The following is a 22,901-nucleotide window of genomic DNA, read 5'->3' on the forward strand; positions in this document are numbered from 1 at the left end:
AAGTACGGAAAAAGGTACACCTTTTTCTAGTATATACTGTATTTTGTACTTTTTTTCTCAAAATTTGTGACGTTCCGCGAGGAAAGGCCCCCAACTCAAATGCCGGTGAGTTTACATGATGAGCAGGTATAGTGGGTCATGTGCGCTAGCTTTCGCATTATGGCGCGTGTAAGGCACAATTACTTTCGTTTTTGTAACAAATCGCTGTAAAAAATTAATTTATTTTTGAGTTAAGAGTGTTTTCTCGTAGAGCATCCCATATCGTCGCTCGCTAGCCAGAAGAATGAATATGCAAATTTTCCGATTTTGTGTTAGAAGCTTCGTTGGATTACCCTTTAGATGCTTCCTACCTTACATGGAAACCCCAATAATTTGCAATCCCGTTTTCACGAATGTATAATTCAGTTACATAAAGATGGGCTAGAAAATTTAATGTGGCACATGAATATGGCACATTCATGTTTCTGGCTGGCAACAAAGTAATGCTGTTCCTGTTTGTATGACATATTCGTTGATATGGCTCAACAATTAAAAAAAAAAGTAAGAATGTCCCACATTCGTACTCATATTTACTAATAATTTTGATAATTTCTAATAATAATGAAAAAAATGGTGTTCGTCGTTGTTTAATTGAAGGCAAACCGGTTTATTCGCCTATCGCCGAGGCAAAACTAAAAGACTTGGGAAAAATGTGCGAAAAACTGGTTATACTAAAAGATTAAGATTCCTTTTATAAAAATCTAAAGGGCAGCAGTGAGGTTCGTGACGCTTTACCCGAACCTAACATTTCAGAAGATTCTGATTGCAAAAATGAGAACTAGTTCTAAGTTTGCAATAATATCTTATATAAAAACACATTAGTGTATATGAAATTTAATTTAATGTGTAACTTTTTCATTTACATACTTTCTATGAGTCACAGCCACGGATGTTTTCCCAAGTATTGTGATGCCCTGAACCCGAATCCGCCAACGGAATTGCCCTGCAGGAATTTTTTTACGTATTTTGAAGTTAAGACCATATCATGACCAGTTGGGCCAATTCTTATAGCGTGTTAGGACTCAGCGCATAAAAAGGCACAGAAAACATGAGCCGACTATGTACTTTGAATTTTTTTGTATAACTGTGTTAACAAAAAATTAAATCAGTTTTTAAAACTTTTGTTATGCTAGAAAAATGAATGTGCTAAATCTCGGAGAATTAAAGGGATGCGAGCAAAACAGTTATCTCAGTTGAAAGAGCATATTGTGAATATTATTTATTGATACATTTTTACATTAAAAACTAATACTTCTAATTTTAAGGAAGCAATAAGCTTTGAAATTTTCATTTTGGAAGATTCGTGCTTCTGGCAAGCGGGCTGGGCGATATATAACATACTGTTACGAATATTAGCAAAACTAAGGGGTGCTGCTATCTCTAAGCCGATGCTAAGCAGTGACGCGAATTCACATCAATAATTCAATCATTATGTATCTACATAAACGAGACAATAATTGCGTCTACACATATGTACCATGTACGTATACGAGCAGCGGAGAGTCAATGCACAAACACATGCATATATCTGAGATAATCCTGAAAGTATGCAATGAGAAAAGCTATAAAATTGTGCAATTGTAATTACAGCTGAGAAGTTTGAGAGCTAATGGCAACTAGTAGATTCTGGAAGCGCCTAGAAGATGCAACGTTGAAATCAGACAGTATATAAGGCAACAAATGTAGAGGCGCTGGAATTCAGTTTGATTTGAGTTGTCAAGCAGTTTCGACTAAGACGCTATCTACCGAGCAAGAGCAGTATTATTTTGAATAGTAGAGTTTCATTTGAGCTATCAATCAGTTTGGTTATTAAGCAAGCTATTCGTTGCACAGTTTGAGTGTTATGGTGAAGTACTTTAATAAAGGCCATTTTGCATTATTACAAATTGGAGTTATTTATTCAACAGTTTAGAGATTCGAACTTAGCAGAGGATTGCAAATAAGAGGATTTGCAAGTAAAATTCGTTACAATTGCTGTCAGAAGAGGAATTGTTGAATAAATTCCAGAGGACAACAAAGACATGGCAAAGTTCAGTGAATTGAAGATCCAGCAACTGAAGAAGGAGTTGGAGAGCCTTGGATTGAATACAAGCGGCGTTAAACTCGAACTTCAAGCACGGCTACGAGAGGCAATGGAAGCAGAAGGAACTGATGTGGACGAGTATGTCTTTTATCCTGATGGGGACGAGACAACAACAAAAATTGAAGAGAAAAACGAAACTTCGCAGACAGTTACGAGCACAGACTTGAACCTGATATTAGCTGCAATAGCTGCTCAAACATCGACAGTAACATCAATGTCGTCGCAAATATCATCCCAACTAGAATCACAGGAGGTACGCATTTCAGAAATGGCGTCGCAAGTAACATCACAATTGGAAGAACATAAAACGTATATGTCATCACAAATGGAATCCCAAGAGACACGAATAACATCCAAGATGGAAACACAGCTCGAAGAACAGAAGACATATATGGCATCCCAACTGGAAGAGCAGAAGACATATATGGCATCCCAACTGGAATCACAGGAGGCACGTATTTCAGAAATGATGTCGCAAGTGTCATCTCAACTGGAAGACCAAAAGACATATATGGCATCTCAAATGGAAGCGCAAGAGGCACGTATATCTGAAATGTCGGCAGAAATTTTGGAAGAGGTATCATTAAAACTGGAAGCGCAGGATGAAAAAATGGCTCAATTTCAGGCAGAATTAGATGATTTAAAAGGTCGTATGGAGCAGTTACAACTAAATCGCCCAGCTGTTTCAGCAAGCAATCCAAAGGTAAAAACACCATCCTTTGACGGTTCTGTTCATTTCCAGGTGTTTAAGATTCAGTTTGAAAAGACCGCAGCAGTGAACAACTGGAATGCTGAAGATAAAGTTGCTGCACTATTCGTGGCATTGAAAGGATCTGCTGCTGAAATCCTACAGACTATTCCCGAGGGAGAGCGGAACAACTACGAAACATTGATGAGCGCTCTATAGAGGCGATACGGAAGCGAGCATAGAAAACAGATATACCAAATGGAGTTGCTGAACCGCTTCCAGAGGCCTGGTGAAACATTGCAAGAGTTTGCGTCGGATATTGAAAGGCTAACACATTTAGCGAATGCGGACGCAGCCGTGGAGTACGCTGAAAGGGTAAAGATTCAGAGCTTTATAAATGGCATACGGGACGTCGAAACAAAGCGAGCTACATACGCAAACCCAAAGCCAACAATCGCAGAAACGGTGTCACAAGCTCTGATTCAGGAAACAGCGTGGCTTCTGTGTAAGCCAGTTTTCAAAAGCACGCCGTGTCGAAGTAGAAAGGCCAGAGTGGGTAGACGCAATACTGGAGGCGCTGAAAGGATCGCAAAAGCGGAGTGAAAAAGTTACCAAATGCTTCAAATGCGGGAAGTCCGGTCACATTGCACGTCATTGCGATCTTGGTCCTAATAGTTCCAACAATGGGGGTGGCCGTAAACGCAAAGCTGGAGGAAATAAGCAAGAGCGTGTCGGATGTAAAGAACGAAAACTTGCCCCGGCTATTGAATGTCCTGTGATATCTGTGTCGCAAATTGGAAGGAAGTCAAGCAGTCTTACCGTCAGAGGGAATGTGGATGGCAAGGAGCGTGTACTGACTGTAGATACGGGCGCATCTTATTCCTTGATCCGATCTGACTTGGTCAACAGGAGAGTAAAACCGTTACCTGGAGCAAGGTTGTGTACGGTCACTGGCGAGTATAACCAAGTTCAGGGAGAAGTGTATGTGAAGTCTTGATTGGAAAGGTCACGGTTCCACACAAATTCGTTGTGGCGAAGATCGTTGAAGAAGTCATATTGGGAGTGGACTTCTTGGTTGACCATGACATCAAGATCGATATGCAGAGAAGGGTGATGCGTTATGAGAACCAGGATATACCACTTAACTTCAGTTTGCGGAAAGGATTCAGTAGTAATCGAGTACTGGTGGAGAAGACGCGACAAAAACCACGGAAGTCAAAGGCAAAGGTTAATAGGTCGATTGGGCCAAATAAAGCAAAACCAAAAGTACCTGCGAGAGAAACACTGGCATTGACAAAACCTAAAAGACGCAGGAAAACGAAGCAACGAATTTCCGAGAAGGAATGCGAGGGTAGTTTCAAGCCAGAGCGTACTACTGTTGTGAAATATGGGAACGATACTGATTATGCGAAGCCAATCCGTCAAGCGCAAGCTCTACGAAGTAGTTCATTGGCCAAGCAACAGAGTGCGAGGAAGCGATCCAGGATAATGAGTAGTGAGATGAAACACAGGTACGACAAGGAAAATAATTTGGAAGGTTTCCGGGAGGGAGATTTGGTACTGCTATACAACCCTCACCGGCGGGAAGGTGTTCCATCCAAATATCGGTGCAGTTGGGAAGGCCCGTACAGAGTTGTGAAGACGATCAGTGATGTCGTCTACCGCTACAAGCAATTGGGAAATCACGAAATAGAAGAGTGGTACATTTGGCGATGCTAGCAGCGTTTAGGTCGAGAGATTTGTCTGATCGGGACGATCAGACTTAGGTGGAGGGCAGTGTTACGAATATTAGCAAAACTAAGGGGTGCTGCTATCTCTAAGCCGATGCTAAGAGTGACGCGAATTCACATCAATAATTCAATCATTATGTATCTACATAAACGAAACAATAATTGCGTCTACACATATGTACCATGTACGTATACGAGCAGCGGAGAGTCAATGCACAAACAGATGCATATATCTGAGATACTCCTGAAAGTATGCAATGAGAAAAGCTACAAAACTGTGCAATTGTAGTTACAGCTGAGAACTTTGAGAGCTAAAGGCAACTAGTAGATTCTGGAAGCGCCTAGAAGATGCAACGTTGAAATCAGACAGTATATAAGGCAACAAGTGTAGAGGCGCTGGAATTCAGTTTGATTTGAGTTGTCAAGCAGTTTCGACTAAGACGCTATCTAGCGAGCAAGAGCAGTATTATTTTGAATAGTAGAATTTCATTTGAACTATCAATCAGTTTGGTTATTCAGCAAGCTATTCGTTGCACAGTTTGAGTGTTATGGTGAAGTACTTTAATAAAGGTCATTTTGCATTATTACAAATTGGAGTTATTTATTCAACAGTTTAGAGATTCGAACTTAGCAGAGGATTGCAAATAAGAGGATTTGCAAGTATAATTCGTTACAATACATATGGAGTATTCCATCCCATTTCGACCAATTTTGAACCCGACCCCTTTAGAATTGGCTGAAAGTTTTTCTTCTTTTTCTAGCTTACGAAAGACGTTTTTCAGGAGTTTTTCAAATTTTTTCATCCAACTCAAAAAAGTAATGAATTTTTAAAAAAACACCGTTTTTGTTTTCAAAATGCTATAACTTTTTCAAAAATTGACCGTTTGGGATCTTTTTTTTTTTTAAATTGTTTTTAAATGAACTTTTCGGAAAAAATTCAAAAACAGTTCTAAAGTTTTTTTTTTTTGTAATTTTTCAGTTTTTCGAGATTTTTGGAATTTTTTTTCTCATAAAAAACTTCAATCAATTCTGCAATCATCCCCCCTAATCCCGGAGTGGGCCGAGAATTTTTTTTTTTTTTTATTTAATTGAAAAAAAAACTTTAAAATTTTTTTTGTATTTTTTCCGAAAAGTACATTTAAAAACATATTTAAAAAAAAAAATGATCCCAAAAGGTCAATTTTTGAAAAAGTTATAGCATTTTGAAAAAAACACCGGTTCAAAATTGGTCGAAAGTGTATGGAATACCCCATGTATATTCTTCGTTTTAACTATGTACCCATTTGCAGTCAGACACGTCACGGTTAAAAGTTTCAGCGTAGATCTGAAACTTTTTGTACCATATATTTGACCAAACCGAATTTGGTTTAAAATTAAGATTACACCGATCCTCGTGAAAATGATTGCGCATAACTGAGTTTCAATCTTAAACTAGGGAAGTCTGCACATGTATAACAAAGAATAGAAATCCAGTTACCAAATGCAGCTGTTGTGGAAATTTTGGGAAGATCGGTTGAGGTCCCTGTATGTCTGTAAAAACACACACCATAAGAATTTATATGGAGAATGAAGGAGCGGGTGCGTTGAGGATTCCGACGGCTCTAGGTGGGTCGATTGGAGTATGTGTTGGATTTTTATTTCCAATAACATTTAGAATAGATCATGACGGAACGATACAAGGTGGCAGCATTGGACAGCTGATTATAAACTGTTTTTATTTGATTTGATACATCAACTTCCGGCGCAGTACGGTTTTGACATTTGTCCATCGAATTTACAAAAACAAAGTACATGGAATTTTTATTTATGTTTGTAGGTATGTCACCATGCTGCCAACTTGTATCGTTCCGCCATGGAATAGATGCTCCTTCCATGTAAATCACCGATGGGCAAAACGGCTCGTATGAGCCTTTTGCTCATACGGGCACGCTTTGCACATTTAAGTGCTGTGTGAGGGACGATGCAGTGCCAGTATGTGGGGCGAAGAACACAGGAAGGGAATAATATACAAACACACATAAGATTGATAAAGAGAGAGTATTTGGCCTTATACATATATGGAAAATAGAGCTGCCACCGGCCTTATTATGTTCAAATTATTAAGCGTTTTAGGATAAACTAGCCTTTACCGGCGGCTTCGCTCGCACTAAAGGCCACAAATATGTAATGCCGCTTTTGTGTTTCACAACTCGAACTGAATTTTCGGTTGTAATTTTAAAAGTTCCTTTGTGATTCAAATCATAAACAAAGCAAGTTTTAAAATTAGAAAAATGGTCGCCGTAAATTAAACACACATACAACACATGCTCCAACAATTTTTGTAGTGTGGATTTAACGATATATGTATGTGAGCTGAAGAAATTTGAAAATTCCTCCATAATTTGAAATTTATAAATGAAAGCAGTTATGTTTATATTAAACTGGTAAAATTAGTCGTTATTTATGCGATTGGTACCTTTTTTATTTGTAAACTGATAAATTTCTTTCTAGGTTCACGGCAACACTGCCAACAAGTCTGAAAAGGGTTTCGTTTTCCCACGATTGTATACGAAACGTGCATTAGTACGTTTTTCTACTGCTACTTCCTCTAATGCTACTACTTTAAAAATACTTTTATGTATATATTGCAAGATGAATCGGCTTGCATATAATTAAAGGTATGTGAAGGCGAAATGAATGTCAATAATGCGCTGCTTAACCTAAAGTCGACTTCAGTCTATGGTTATTCCGTTCTTCGTATTTCTTGCCACAAAATATATGTTTTTGTTTTCTTACTATTGCAACACAGTTTGGGAATTGGTTTTCGAGGTTGAGAGAGTATTTTCATTTCAGTTTTTCCGCAACTTTCTTGCGATGACTATCGTTTGAGATAGAGCGTACGATATTTCCAATGTATTTTTTTACTCCCCTAACACCCCAAAACACACAAACGTCTCACCTAGCACTCGCTGGCACTGAAACTGATTTAGGAGCCGAAAATAGGCCCATCCCTGATGTAAATATTTATTAAAAAAAAAAATATTTCCCTTAGTGTAGCTTAGCGAAAGTAATTCTTATAAGTAAAGCGGCAATTACCCACCGACGTGTGCCGTACGTACGGACGTTTGTCGTACGAAACACGTTTGACCGAACCCTCAAGCCCGTACAACTCAATGTGTGCGTTTGTGTACATGTACATAACATATTTGTGTGTGTTTTGTTTACAGCAAAGCACTGTTGCCATTGCCCATTTTGCATGCATGCTTATGGAAACATCAACTTTTCCAATTTAATTGTTGATGTTGTAAAAGGCTGGAATTAATATTAAATAAATATAAATAGATTACATATTTATAATCTACACTTTTACATAATTATTTCGAATTATTTTCACAATTTTTCAAACTTTAATTAGGTGTTTTTGCATAAAACTGCAAACGGTCAAAAATTAGCGCACAAAAGTTTACTAGGAAACTCTGTCTAGTGAGAGAGCGATCAGCTGACACGTTCTTACGGAAAAAATTAAAATTGTTTTGATTTCTACGTTCCGGGCTACGTACGTACGGGCCATGGTTCAATTATGTACAGGTTGGCTCATCTCATCAGCTGATTTTATTTATGTCATTGCATGGTCGAAGGGATTGTCAAAAGGAGATGGCAAACTCAAAATGAAACCAACACATTGGCAACATTTTATTTAGACATACAAAAACTGCTAAGTTTTATGTTTCCATTCCATACCATTCGCACCAACACCAATACACAGATTTTGACAATTTGAACAGACATATTTTGTTGCTTTACAGATGAGCCAACCTGTATATAGTTGAACCATGGTACGGGCGTTGCACATCGGTGAGTTTTCGTTTACATTGCACACTCATAAGATAGGTCGTGTCAGCTAATACGTTTTTGGTACGTACGTTCGTGAGTAACTGCCGCATAAACCTACAATTTTGATTGGAAATTGATTTGAACATAAATCTTTATACAATTTTTTATTAAATTGTTGAAAAAAAAACTGAGAAATTTGCCAGGGTTCGCACCGACAGTCTTTTGATTTCAAGTAGAGTACGTTTTCATTAGAACAGGCAGAATTTTATAAATTAGCTTTTATACCCAGCGTGTACTTTGGTGGCATAACGGAAGTACTTAATAGCATAAAAGAATCAAGATAAATATATACTTCCTTGAATCAAAATTATTAGCATCGAATAAGATTTTGATTGAGCCATACCATTCCGTCCGTCAACCCGATAACTAGAATAATGTCTTTACGAAATTTGGTGTACTGGCTTACCTGGACGCAAAATATATTGGTATTGAAATTCTCCCATTTTCGACAATAATTACGTCCACATTTTTGATACCAAAAATTTCAAAAAATTTAAAAAATTATAATTTATTACCAAAAACCGATGCAGCGATGAAACATAATATGTGTATTGACCGCTTCCCACGGCAGCCGGTTCCATGTACCGGAGCGACTCGGAACTTTTTTGATGACCAAAGGCTGTAATTTCAGAGTAACCCCATTTAATTTGTTGCAACTCCCCACAAATTGTCATCCTCGGAGCAGCTCCTTGAACTGGACTGCTCCATACCCCCCTGAACCTAACCCCCGTCCAAGACTGTGGTTCTCCTGCATATATCGGAAAAGAATTTATCTCAGATGGTCATACTCTTGCCAGTATATCACGTGTAACAGATGGTTACACCGTTCGGGCTGTTCTGGGTTAGAACTCAACGTTCGTCGCCCCCGAAATGTCTACAAAAACTTTGTGGCTCCCTGCTGTTCACGTCCAAGGACGTCCCGCTGTTCACTTTCAAGCGTACCTCCGTCACCATCTAGCAGCAACGCTGCCCAGCAGGCCATATCAACAGTCCGCTCTTGCTCGCGCCAAACTGCGCCTCTACCTAACGCAGCCGTTGCAACTCATCACTACGATCTACGTAGCATGGACAGTATCAATGCCGAGCACCAGCTTTAATGCCCCCCCCCCCCCCTTCCGAAACATGCACTCGCGCAAGAAGGTGTCATCAACTCCTAGTTCCCCACACCGTGTGTTCAGTATGCCAGATTAGTATATTTACTATCGCGACATCGGTCCAATGCAGTTCATGTCTTGGCCGATGCCACCTTCGTGGATGCTCTGGGCTTGGCAACGGCTACCGTCCAACCGGTACATTCATTGCACCGTGCTGACAAAGCACAAGTACCAACTCACCGACACCAGGTACTCCAGCAGCAATCGAACAGCACACTCGACAAAGCCTATATCCTTCATGGCGCCTTCGCCGATCTCTGACTCCCATTGTGACGACTGTCCTCCAATGCACTTCAGAATTCTGCAACTTAATTGCAACGGGTTAACCGGAAAGATCGCAGAGATAGTTGACTACATGAATAAAAATAATATCCGTATAGCCGCTATTCAAGAAACAAAGCTAATTGCCAGATCGGACCTCCAAACTTGCGATGGCTACAACATTCATAGGCAAGATCGCACAAGGGGTAATGGCGGTGGCTCTGCCTTTATAACTCATCACACCGTGCAATATACTCTATTTCAACCTAACATCAGCCGCAGGGATAATACCTTAGAAAGGCAGGGCATAACCATCCGGTCAATAGATGTTGACCTAGAAATAATTAACATATATATTCCTCCTATCACCTGCTACTCTGTGGCGAAAACCGCTTTATCCTGGCGATTTCAACGCTCATCACGACCTCTGGCATTCCAGCTTGCCAGTCTAGCTAGAGTCTAGCTGAGGAGCAAATAGACAATACGACTTTATAGTAAGAGCCTTACTCGTGGTCAGAAGAAGTAGTATGCCAGATTTCATTACAATATTTTTATTCAAATGAAAGGTATTGGAAAAATATTTGTAAGGATGAGCTTTCGGATGAATATGCGGTCTATGGGCGAACGTTGCTTACTTTTAATTTTCTTTCGATTGAGGCTACAGATTTTAATAGAATCCATTCAACTAGAACATATAACAAACTAGGAATAAATTCGAAATTGTTGCACTGAATTTCATAAGATTTTCAACGCAGCCGCAAACATGTGTAATGAAAGATTTCAAAGACTTAGAATATTGGGTTTCAGCCTATCAGTATTATTTTGACTTTTTTAAATATAAAAATTGTCTGATAATTATTATGTTACTTTAAAAATTCTGACAAATATAATTATATACATATAGTCGGTTGAAAGAAATTATTATTTTTGGACTTTTACAAATATTTATTATAATAATTATGTCTCTGGTTTTATCTAGTTCCAGACAAGATTTGTTTTCTTACTATTGGCCATTGTGAATCGACCCAACTCGCAACACTAATTTTAACTTTCTTATATTTATATATGCATACGTATATATATACATATCTACATAGATACCTAGTAGGTAGGTACTACCTACATACATTTTTTGCTTGTAATTCGAGAATTTGATGAACATCATAGGACAATTTTTGGTACGGTGATTAATATCATTTAATTATAAGTGCAATATGGTGGTAGTTGTTGGCATTCAGCTGCCGTTTTCACTTAAAACGTTTGACGAATACCCGTTTGGTTATTGTTTTGAGTAAACCAAATCAAAATTAAACGGTTCACTCTACACTTTCGTATAAAGATTATAGTCACCAAATTACCTTTTTTCGCTAAAAAAAAAATCCAAATAAATAGTGATGGAACTTGGAAGTAATTAGGTGACAACAAATTCGACGCCAAATCAACCGAAAAATGTTTACGCCCTTCTGAGATTATGAAATTTAATGGCACGTGGAAATCGTAAGTGGTATTACGGCTTGCATGTATGTATGGACGACTCGTACACACAAAACAACCACAAAAATTTGGCATCTTATATAAGGCTTCATTTATCAGTTAACCGAAAAGTTCATCTTGTAAGGAGCTAAGCTGTTTGTAACATTCCTTATACTTATATCTTAACTCTTCGATTTTGCGCGGAGCCCTGTACACTTGTTTTCTTTTAGGTGCCAATCCAGGTCTCTAAAAATATGTCCCCTTTATATTAGCGCTGATCGCATGCACCTTTCAATTTCCCATACAAGTTGTATGAGAAAATTTGGCTTCACATTTTCTGATCTCCAAATTTTTTGCTGGGTATCTACATATACATACAGATACCATTATATGTGTCTGATAAGCAAACTGCAAACTTTGTTGGAAAAGTAATAGATATTCACCCATAACATTTTTTTTGCAATCCAAAGTGTGCACAAAATATTAAATAAATCGGACTTTGTGCAATGTGATCAATCAAATTCGATTTGATATCCTGTCCTTTTCATTGATCAGTTTAGTATATTTCTATTTTTGATTTCACTCAATCCCAGGTCAATCAGTGTAGATTTTATCAGTAAAGACATTCAAATTTTTATGAGGAAAAATAAATTTGTTCTATCTTTTAACAAATTATTTATGTTTACATTTAACTTTACCTTATAGTGCATTTACACTTTACGGCAAATGCGTAATGTTTTTTTAATTGTTCTTAAAATATTGTAACGAATTTAGGGAAATTCCGCTTATTCCAAATCCTCTGCTATCGTTCGAATCACTAAATTGTTGAATAAATAACTTCAGTATTCAATAATGCAAAAATGGTCTTTATTAGACTACTTGAAAGTACTTCACAATAACACTTCATAACCAATAGCGTGATTTCAAACTGATTCTCCTGCCTCGGCTGGTGCTGCTTTTATACTCTTCGGTTTCCTCGTTCACATATTTCTAGGCCTTTCTCCTTCTAGAATTTACTAGTTCGCTGAAGATTGCATACTTTTGTGAGAATCTCAGAAATATGCATGTGTATGTGTGAGAACTACTTTGCTGATGATTGCATACTTTTGTGAGTATCTCTCCGCTGCTGTATGTACATATGTGTAGACATAATGATTGGTTTGTTTATGTAAATACAAGTGACTGCTTTGTATCAGCTTAGAGATGATAGTATCCCTTTGTGTTGCTAATATTCGTCACACTGCCTTCCACCTAAGACTGATCGTCCCAATCAGACAAATTTCCTGATCTAAACACCGCTAGCCTCCCCAAATGAACCACCCTTCTATTTCGTGGTTTCCCAATTGTTTGAATGCGGTAGATGACATCACTGATGCTCTTCACAACTCTACACGGGCCTTCCCAACTGTACGAAAATTTGGATGGAACACCTTTCCGCCGGTGAGGGTTGTATAGCAGTACCAAATCTCCCTCCAAGAAACCTTTCGAATTATTGTTCTTGTCGTACCTGTGTTTCATTTTAATACTCATTATCCTGGACCGTCCCCTCACACTCTGTTGTTTGGCCAATGAACTACTTCGTAGAGCTTGCGCTTGGCGGATTGACTTCACATAATCAGTATCGTTCCGACGTTTCACAAGAGTAGTACGCACTGGCTTGAAACTACCTTTGCATTCTTTCTGGGAACCTCTGTCGTTTGTTTTAGTGCATCCATTAGGGTTTGTCAATGCCAGTGTTTTTCTCGCGGGTACCTTGGGTTTTGATTTGTTTGGCCCATTCATTCCATCAAACTTTGCCCGCTTTACTTTCTTTAACTTTAGTGGTCTCTTTTGAATCTCCTCCACCAGCACTCGCTTACTGCTGAACCCTTTCTTCAAACTGAAGTTAAGTGGTATATCCTGGTTCTAATAGCGCATAATACTTCTCTGCATGTCGATTCTTATGTCATGGTCAACTAAGAAGTCCACTCCCAATATGACTTCGTCAACGATCTCCGCCACAACGAATTTGTGTAGAATCGTAACCTTCCCAATTAAGACCTCACATACGACTTCTCCTTGGACTTGGTTATACTCGCCAGTGACCGTACGCAACCTTGCTCCAGGTAACGGTTTTATTCTCCTGTTGACCAAGTCAGATCGGATTAAGGAATGAGATGCGCCCGTATCTACAGTCAGCACACGTTTTTTGCCATCCACATTCCCTCTGACGGTAAGACTGCTTGATTTCCTTCCAATTTGCGACACAGATATCACAGGACATTCAATAGCTGGAGCTAGCTCTCGATCTCTACATCTTACTCGGTCTTGCTCATCCCCTCCAGCTTTGTTATTAAGACCACCCATGCTGTTGCAAGATCGCAATTGCGTACAATGTGACCGGGCTTCCCGCATTTGAAGCATTTGATAACTCTATCACTCCGCTTTTGCGATCCTTTCAGCGCCTCCAATATTGTGTTCATCTAGTCTGGCCTTTCTACCTCCACAAGGCGTTCTTTGAACGTATGCTTACACAGAAGCGATGCTGTTTCCTGAATCAGAGCATGTGATACCGTTTCTGCGAAGGTTGGCTTTGGGTTTGCGTATGTGGCTCGCTTCGTTTCGACGTCCCGTATGCCATTTATAAAACTCTGGATTTTTTACTCTCTCGGTGTAATCCACGGGTGCGTCCGCATTTGCCAAATGAGCCAACCTTTCAACATCCGAAGCAAACTCTTGCAATGTTTCACCAGGCCTCTGGAAGCGGTTCAGTAACTCCATTTGGTATATCTGTCTCCTATGCTCGATTCCGTATCGCCTTTCTAGCACTCATCAATGTTTCATAGCTGTTCCGTTCGTACTCTGGAATTTTCTGTAAGATTTCCGCTGCAGGCCCTTTCAATGCCACGAACAGTGCAGCAGCTTTATCTTCAGCATTCCAGTTGTTCATTGTTGCGGTCTTCTCAAACTGAAGCGTAAACACCTGGAAAGGAACAAAACCGTCAAAGAATGGTGTTTTTACCTTTGGATTACTCGCTGAAACTGCTGGGCGATTTATTTGTAACTCCTGTGTACGACCTCTCCAAGTTTCTATCAGGACATTAGTTTTGTCCTCGAGCTGTTCAATTTTTGTATCCTGTGCTTCCAGCTTTGATGTTACCCTTGCTTCCTGTGCTTCCAACTGCGAAGACATTTGTTCCACCTGCAGGGATAAGCGCTCCTCTTGTGCTTCCATCTTAGATGTTGGTGGATATTTGTGATGACATTTCGGACATTTGTGCCGATATTGCAGCCAATAGCATATACAAGTCTGTGTTCGCCACTGTCTGCAGTGTTGCGTTTTTCTCCTCCAATTTTGTTGTCTCATCGCCATCAAGATGAAAGACATACTCTTCTAACTTAATTCCTTCTGATTCCATTGCCTCTCGTAGTCGTGCCTGAAGTTCGAGTTTATTGCCGGTTGTATTCAATCCACGGCTCTCCAACTCCTTTTTCGGTTGCTGGATCCTCAACGCACTCCACTTTGCCATGTCCTTGTTGTATTCGAAATCTTCGGAATTTATTCAACAATTCCTTTTCTGACACCAATTGTAACGAATTTAGGGAAATTCTGCCTATTCCAAATCTTCTGCTAACGTTCGAATCACTAAACTGTTGAATAAATAACTCCAATATTCAAAATGCAAAAATGGTCTTTATTAGACTACTTGAAAGTATTTCACAATAACACTTCACAACCAATAGCGTGATTAAATCAAACTGGTTCTCATGCCTCAGTTGGTGCTGTTTTTATACTCTTCGGTTTCCACGTTCGCATATTTCTAGGCGTTTCTCCTTCTAGAATTTACTAGTTCGCTGAAGATTGCATACTTTTGTGAGTATCTCTCCGCTGCTGTATGTACATATTTGTAGACATAATAATGATTGATTTGTTTATGTAGATACAAGTGACTGCTTAGTATCGGCTTAGAGACGATAGTATCCTTAGTGTTGCTAATATTCGTCACAATATTTTTATATCATGCAAATAAAAATCACATTTCAGCCACCGAAAAACTAGCGATGAAGAATTGAAATTTAAAAACATGTCCTAGTAACCATTGCTGTGTGTAAATTTTTTACTTTTTCTCTAATATGAATAACCATTATATTTTTATTTTATTTTATTTCTGATGAAGACAAATCAAAATGTAGTGTTTTCTTGCGAACGTTTTGGCTAAGGCGAATTTATACCAGGTGATGGCAAAGCGAATTCAACCCAATACGCCGTCCAGAATAATATCAAGCCAAAAGAAAATGTTTAGGTACTCACTTCGATTAATTAACATCTTGCTGCGCCAAGGAGTAATTCGAGAATCGTCAAGAACAAGCAATGAGCAGATGGGCAAGACGAATCCATACCAGATGGTGGCAAAGCGAATTCAACCAATTCGCCGTACAGAAGAATATCAAGTCAAAAGAAAATTTTAATTGATTTCGATTAACTGACTTATTATAGTACAAGGTGCTGTATGGAAAATAATCAAGAAGAAGCAATCAGCTGTTGGTAAAAAAACACCTGGTACTGAATTCGCTTTGGCAGATGAGATAACACCACCTGGTACTGAGCTCGCATTGGATTTGTCTAACAATTCTTTAACGTGCGCTGTGTCAACGCGACGTTAAAGTCAAAACTTCACAAATAGGACTTTAAAAAGCTATGCTTTTCATTGCACAATTCATTACTAAATATCGAAAAAGTGGTGATCCGCATTTCTATGTAACCTCTCTGTAATAGGTACTAGTCATGCCATAAATCGACCAAGTCCACGCCAAAATATCAAACTATATATTTTTTTTTAATTGAAATATATCTCAAACTGGTTAACGGACATTAAAATGATCTCAACCCCAAAGTTGTTTATAAAAATATCTTCCAATTGATATATGTATGTATGCCTGTATATTCATTCATTTTTCTCAACAAATAGCTCTACTTAAATAATATGAAAAATGGCTGAGCTACATCCAAAAAAAAAAATTCTTATGATTTATCATATCTTCCTTAAACACCTTTTTACATAGGCTTCTTTGGGCCGTGCTTCAAAAAGATAACCCTTAGCCGATCCAATGCCGGCTACGCCATTCACAGTATTTGTTCATCAAACACCTTTAAACCTTTAAACAGGCTTTCTTGTTCTTATTTTTGTATCAAAACTATATTATAGTCCTCCATTAATTTTACAAACCGATCTGCGGAATCATTTACAACAGGTAAATTCTCAAAAACATGAATTCCTATTTTAAATCCAGACTCATTATGCCATTTGGATGAGTCAACTTTCAAAAAATTGGTGCGAGTAAAAAATCTTTCGAAAAACGAAAGCGCTTTTTTGGCTCACGAAATCTTCAGTGCTTTCTGGAAATATAACTTACACTCAAGTTGACCGACATTACCCATCTTGGCATAATCTGAATAAAAAAAATTTAAGTGACATCAAGATCTTCGTTAAGTGTTGCTGAACAAGGCAAGAAAGCTCATTTCGCGCGTGACTGTTTCCAGTAACGTCCTTATGTTTATTGGCTTAAGTATTATTATTATTATTATTATTATTATTGATAGGTCTGGAAGCACTGCGACCTTTGTGCAGATCTATTGTGCAAGACCTTTCAGCCTAATTTTGTATCTGGAGGCTCTTGATGTATCTAAGTACCTCTTCAGGCTTTTTACTCCATATCACATAGGAATTAAGAGTCCCACCACCTAGATGGGATAGTCTCTGCCTAGCTAGAGCGACGCATTCGCAGAGAATGTGAACCGGCGTTTCATCATCCAGCTCACAGAAACGACAAATTTGAGTATCAGATAGATTTAATTTACGTAGGTGATATCGTAGACCGCACTGTCCCGTGTAGTACCCAGTAAGAGTTCTTAGGGCCTCCCTGCTTAGGTTTATGAGTTTGGCTGATACTTTCGTTTCCAGAAGTATAAACAGTTTGGCCTGCCTTTGCCCTGGGCAAGCAATCCAGTGACGTCTGAATTATTTAGTTTCCCAGTTACTTATAGTTTCCCTGGTGTGTGCTTTTGTGAGTCCACAAAAGGGCTCTGGACAATAGAATACTGATGTGGCACCCTGCTTTGCTAGGTAATCTGCATGTTCATTACCTTCATGTCCCTGATATCCGGGAACCCATCTCAACAAAACCTTGTTTTTGGCTTCCAGGGCATTAAGGATTTCAATGCATTCATGCACTAGCTTAGATGTAACTGTGTAGGATTGCAAGGCACGCAGTGCCGCCTTGCTGTCCGACATAATGTAGATGCTGTTCGATATTTAGCCTCTCCGCAGACATTCTCTACCACAGACCTCTATTGCATGAATTTCTGCCTGAAATATGGTGGCGTAGCATCCCATTGGTATCGAGTTTTTGAAGTTTGGCCCATAGATGCCAGCTCCCGTCATCAAATTTCGATCCATCCGTGTACCAGACCTCTGAGTCAGGGTCGTTATAAGGATTCCCTATTTCCCAGTGGGTCCTGTCTATAATGGACACTGTTTAGGCAGGATGCCTCACTTTTCCGCATCTGAGTGCTATCCCCCTAATGCAACTCTGCAATTCGATACTCGAGACTCGATTTAACGTATAGCCACCCACACCATCACCGCCCTATGCATGCGCATGCACGTATATGCGTGTTTTGTCAGCACTTATGCACATGCATGTCGGCTTTTATATGTGGGTGACTTTCCCCTCCGAAAACGGAGAATTTTGAGGGCCAACGGTTGTCGCCTTCGATACAACCGGCCACTTGGATTTCAACAGCCGTACAATACTCATCTGCCGCCAGCGATCTCTTCCGTTTTTCATGCAAATACTCTCAGGTAATATTGTATCCAAATTATTTATATTTGCTGAATAAAGTCCACCCATTATAACGAGAAATTCTCGTCTTCTCTTTTTTTATTTCCACACTCATATTCCCACTGAGATCTACCTCGGTGCACCCATCGACTCTGGAGCAGACGCACCCTTGCCGAACATTTGATCCTATCTCCCCGTAACAAGGATCTAGCGCCTATATACAGTCCACATCCGTACAAAACCATTATATACACCCTTGGTGATACACTATTGGTGGGATTTTGACAGTTTTTTTGTGATACTCAACAATTAAACACAAGCTGATAAACACGCTTGGTGATACACTACAATTGACTAACAACATCTTGATAAAACACTGAGCAAAGAACAGCCAGCTAAAGCAATTGCAAAATCGCAAGCCAACTTGCCACATCAGCACCAGAACACATCGCCAATAAAAGCAAGTGCAATATTTCTTGCCACAATTTTTTGGGTTATAATAAAAATAAAATAAAACCGTCTATAAAATATATTCCGAGTGCCATCCGCGTAGTGACTGTGATTAACCGCGAAAAGTGTGAAAAATTTATTAGTCTCGAAAAGAAAATTAAGTGCAAACGCGGCACATTAACGTTGTCTTAAACTGCTTGTGACTATCTGGTCTGTCCCCCCACCAACGGCAAGGCTCTCCAGACACAGCACAAGGAAGAGGTGCACATAACCTCACTTTCACAAAAATTTCACGCCATTCGATGGCGGCAAATTTCAGTTTCTTTTTGCGTCACTATTATTTTCACTAATTTTTCTAATCAATCTTTGTTACACAGATTTGTTCTTTGTTCCATAAGATTTATTTCACGGTTTCACACTTTTCTTTGAGTTTATATCAGCGCGCGCACTTATTTTATAATAAAATAAGTAAGGAAGGCTAAGTTCAGGTGTAACCGAACATTACATACTCAGTTGAGAGCTATGGTGACAACATAAGGGAAAATAACCATGTAGGGAAATGAACCGGGGGTAACCCTGGAACGTGTTTGTATGACATGTGTATCAAATGAAAGGTATTAAAGAGTCTTTCATGAGGGAGTGGGCCATAGTTCTATACAGGCATGCTTAACGAACGAAACGATATCATTTCGTTACGATAATCAACGTTAATAAACGAAACGAAGTCATTTCGAAGTGACTTCGTTTCGTTTATTAACGTTGATTATCGTAACGAAATGATATCGTTTCGTTCGTTAAGCATGCCTGGTTCTATAGGTGGACACTATTTAGGGATATCGCCATAACGGTGGACCAGGGCTGACTCAGAATTTGTTTGTACGATATGGGTATCAAATGAAAGTGTTAATGAGTATTTTAAAAGGGGGTGGGCCTAAGTTCTATAGGTGGACGCCTTTTCGAGATATCGCCATAAAGGTGGACCAGGGGTGACTCTAGAATTTGTTTGTACGATATGTGTATCAAATGAAAGGTGTTAATGAGTATTTTAAAAGGGAGTGGGCCTAAGTTCTATAGGTGGACGCCTTTTCGGAATATCGTTATAAAAGTGGACCAGGGTTGACTCTCTTTTCGAGATATCGCCATAAAGGTGGACCAGGGGTGACTCTAGAATTTGTTTCTACGATATGGGTATCAAATGAAAGGTGTTAATGAGTATTTAAAAAGGGCGTGGGCCTTAGTTCTATAGGTGGACGCCTTTTCGAAATATCGTTATAAAGGTGGACCAGGGTTGACTCTAGAATGCTTTTGTACAATATGGGTATCAAACGAAAGGTGTTAATAAGTATTTTAAAAGGGAATGGGCCTTAGTTCTATGGGTGGACGCCTTTTCGGGATATCGCCATAAACGTGGACCAGGGCTGACTCTAGAATGCGTTTGTATAATATGGGTATCAAATGAAAGGTGTTAATGAGTATTTTAAAAGGGCGTGGGCCTTAGTTCTATAGGTGGACGCCTTTTCAAGATATTGCCATAAAGGTGGACCAGGATTGACTCTAGAATGCTTTTGTACAATATGGGTATCAAACGAAAGGTGTTAATAAGTATTTTAAAAGGGAATGGGCCTTCGTTCTATGGGTGGACGCCTTTTCGGGATATCAACATAAACGTGGACCAGGGGTGACTCTAGAATGCGTTTGTATAATATGGGTATCAAATGAAAGGTGTTAATGAGTATTTTAAAAGGGCGTGGGCCTTAGTTCTATAGGTGGACGCCTTTTCAAGATATTGCCATAAAGGTGGACCAGGATTGACTCTAGAATGCTTTTGTACAATATGGGTATCAAACGAAAGGTGTTAATAAGTATTTTAAAAGGGAATGGGCCTTAGTTCTATGGGTGGACGCCTTTTCGGGATATCAACATAAACGTGGACCAGGGGTGACTCTAGAATGCGTTTGTACAATACGGATATCAAACAAAAAGTGTTAGTGAGTATTTTAAAAGGGAGTGGGCCTTAGTTCTATAGGTGGACGCCTTTTCGAGATATCGCCATAAAGGACCAGGGGTGACTCTAGAATGCGTTTGTATAATATGGGTATCAAACGAAAGGTTTTGATGAGTATTTTGAAACGGAGTGGGCCTTAGTTCCATGGGTGGACGCCTTTTCGGGATATCAACATAAACGTGGACCAGGGGTGACTCTAGAATGCGTTTGTACAATATGGACATCAAACGAATGGTGTTAATGAGTATTTTAAAAGGGAGTGGGCCTTAGTTCTATAGGTGGACGCCTTTTCGAGATATCGCCATAAAGGTGGACCAGGGGTGACTCTAGAATTTTTTTGTACGATATGGGTATCAAATGAAAGGTGTAAATGAGTATTTTAAAAGGGAGGGGCCTTAAATCTATAAGTGGACTCCTTTTCAGGATATCGCCATAAAGGTGGACCAGGGGTCACTCTAGAATGCGTTTGTACAATATGGGTATCAAAGGAAAGGTGTTGATGTTTATTTTAAAACGGAGTGGGCCTTAGTTCTATGGGAGGACGCCTTTCGAGATATCGCCATAAAGGTGGACCAGGGCTGACTCTAGAATTTGTTTGTACAATATGGGTATCAAATGAAAGGTGTTAATGAGTATTTTAAAAGGAGTGGGCCTTAGTTCTATAGGTGGACGCCTTTTCGAGATACCGCCAAAATGTGGACCAGTGTGACCCAGAACATCATCTGTCGGGTACCGCTAATTTATTTATATATGTAATACCACGAACAGTTTTCCTGCCAAGATTCCAAGGGCTTTTGATTACGCCCTGCAGAACTTTTTCATTTTCTTCTACTTAATATGGTAGGTGTCACACCCATTTTACAAAGTTTTTTCTAAAGTTATATTTTGCGGCAATAAACCAATCCAATTACCATTTTTCATCTCTATTTTCATATTTGGTATAGAATTATGACATTTTTTTCATTTTATGAAATTTTCGATATAGAAAAAGTGGGCATGATCATAGTCGGATTTCGGCCATTTTTTATACCAAAATAAAGTGAGTTCAGATAAGTACGTAAGCTAAGTTTAGTAAAGATATATCGATTTTTGCTCAAGTTATCGTGTTAACGGCCGAGCGGAAGGACAGACGGTCGACTGTGTATAAAAACTGGGCGTGGCTTCAACCCATTTCGCCCTTTTTCACAGAAAACAGTTATCGTCCTAGAATCTAAGCCTCTACCAAATTTCACAAGGAGTGATGGTGTTTTGTTCGACATATGGCATTAAAAGTATCCTAGACAAATTAAATGAAAAAGGGCGAAGCCACACCCATTTCGAAAATTTCTTTTATTTTTGTACTTTAGCCACCGACTTCAGTGCCCTAGAAATTAGCCAGAGAATTCAACCATAACAAACCATATGACAAAGCTTGAATTGCATTCTCCCAAAAAACTTAAATTTTGAGTTAGTCTGTTTACAATAAGACGAGTGATATATGTTTCTATAATTCTTTTATTTTTCCACCAAAAACACAAATTTTATACAACTGTTAACGGCTAAAGCCTAGAAGTATTAACTTATGAATAACACATGCATTAGTTTCATGTCCGAATCAGTCTTAGCAAGCGTAAAATATGCTATTGTTTTGTTGTTTGGGCCAACGTCCCACCTTATTTCTATACCGTCCTGTGTTTGCGATTCTTTTAAATTTTTATCGTATTCTGTTTCTAGGCGCACAAGTGGACCAAAAACTTTCTCGTATTGAAAACCATCTTCATAACGCAATAGCACTTGTGATGGTTCAGTATCTATATCCGGCTTCTCTAAATCCTGAAATGTTGCATCAATATTTTCCTTCCATCATTCCTCTAATTTGTTTATTTGTGCTGCTGATATTTGTCGTGCACGCCACTGCTCTTGCTCGGTAGGCACCTTAGCCAACCACGGCAAAAGCGCACGGTCAGTTATAAGTGACTTCCATTGTTCTTGATCCCAATTCATATTTTTCAAAGAGTTTTGCGCTGCACATGGTTGACTAAAATTTAAATTTATTCGTTTAAATACAGCTTTTAATATTTACTCCATTTTCACCTTACCGGCATAACAACACTACAATAGATTCCTGTGCTGTGCCTGTGCTGGAATGAATCCTAATACCAATACATTACGTACGCCACACGAGTAACATTTTTAGTACTGTTTCTCCAAGTGGACCTTCAGAATGTAGGGTGACTTCCCTGTGTTTAGCCCTCACCGAAAAATTAACAATTTGGGATCCAGATGTGCTTCCACGCCCATTGCAAAACCATTTTTTGCAATTATTGCATATCTCTTCGTCGTC

This window comes from Eurosta solidaginis, chromosome 2 (genome assembly GCF_040869045.1).
Source record: "Eurosta solidaginis isolate ZX-2024a chromosome 2, ASM4086904v1, whole genome shotgun sequence".
Lineage (NCBI taxonomy): Eukaryota > Metazoa > Arthropoda > Insecta > Diptera > Tephritidae > Eurosta > Eurosta solidaginis.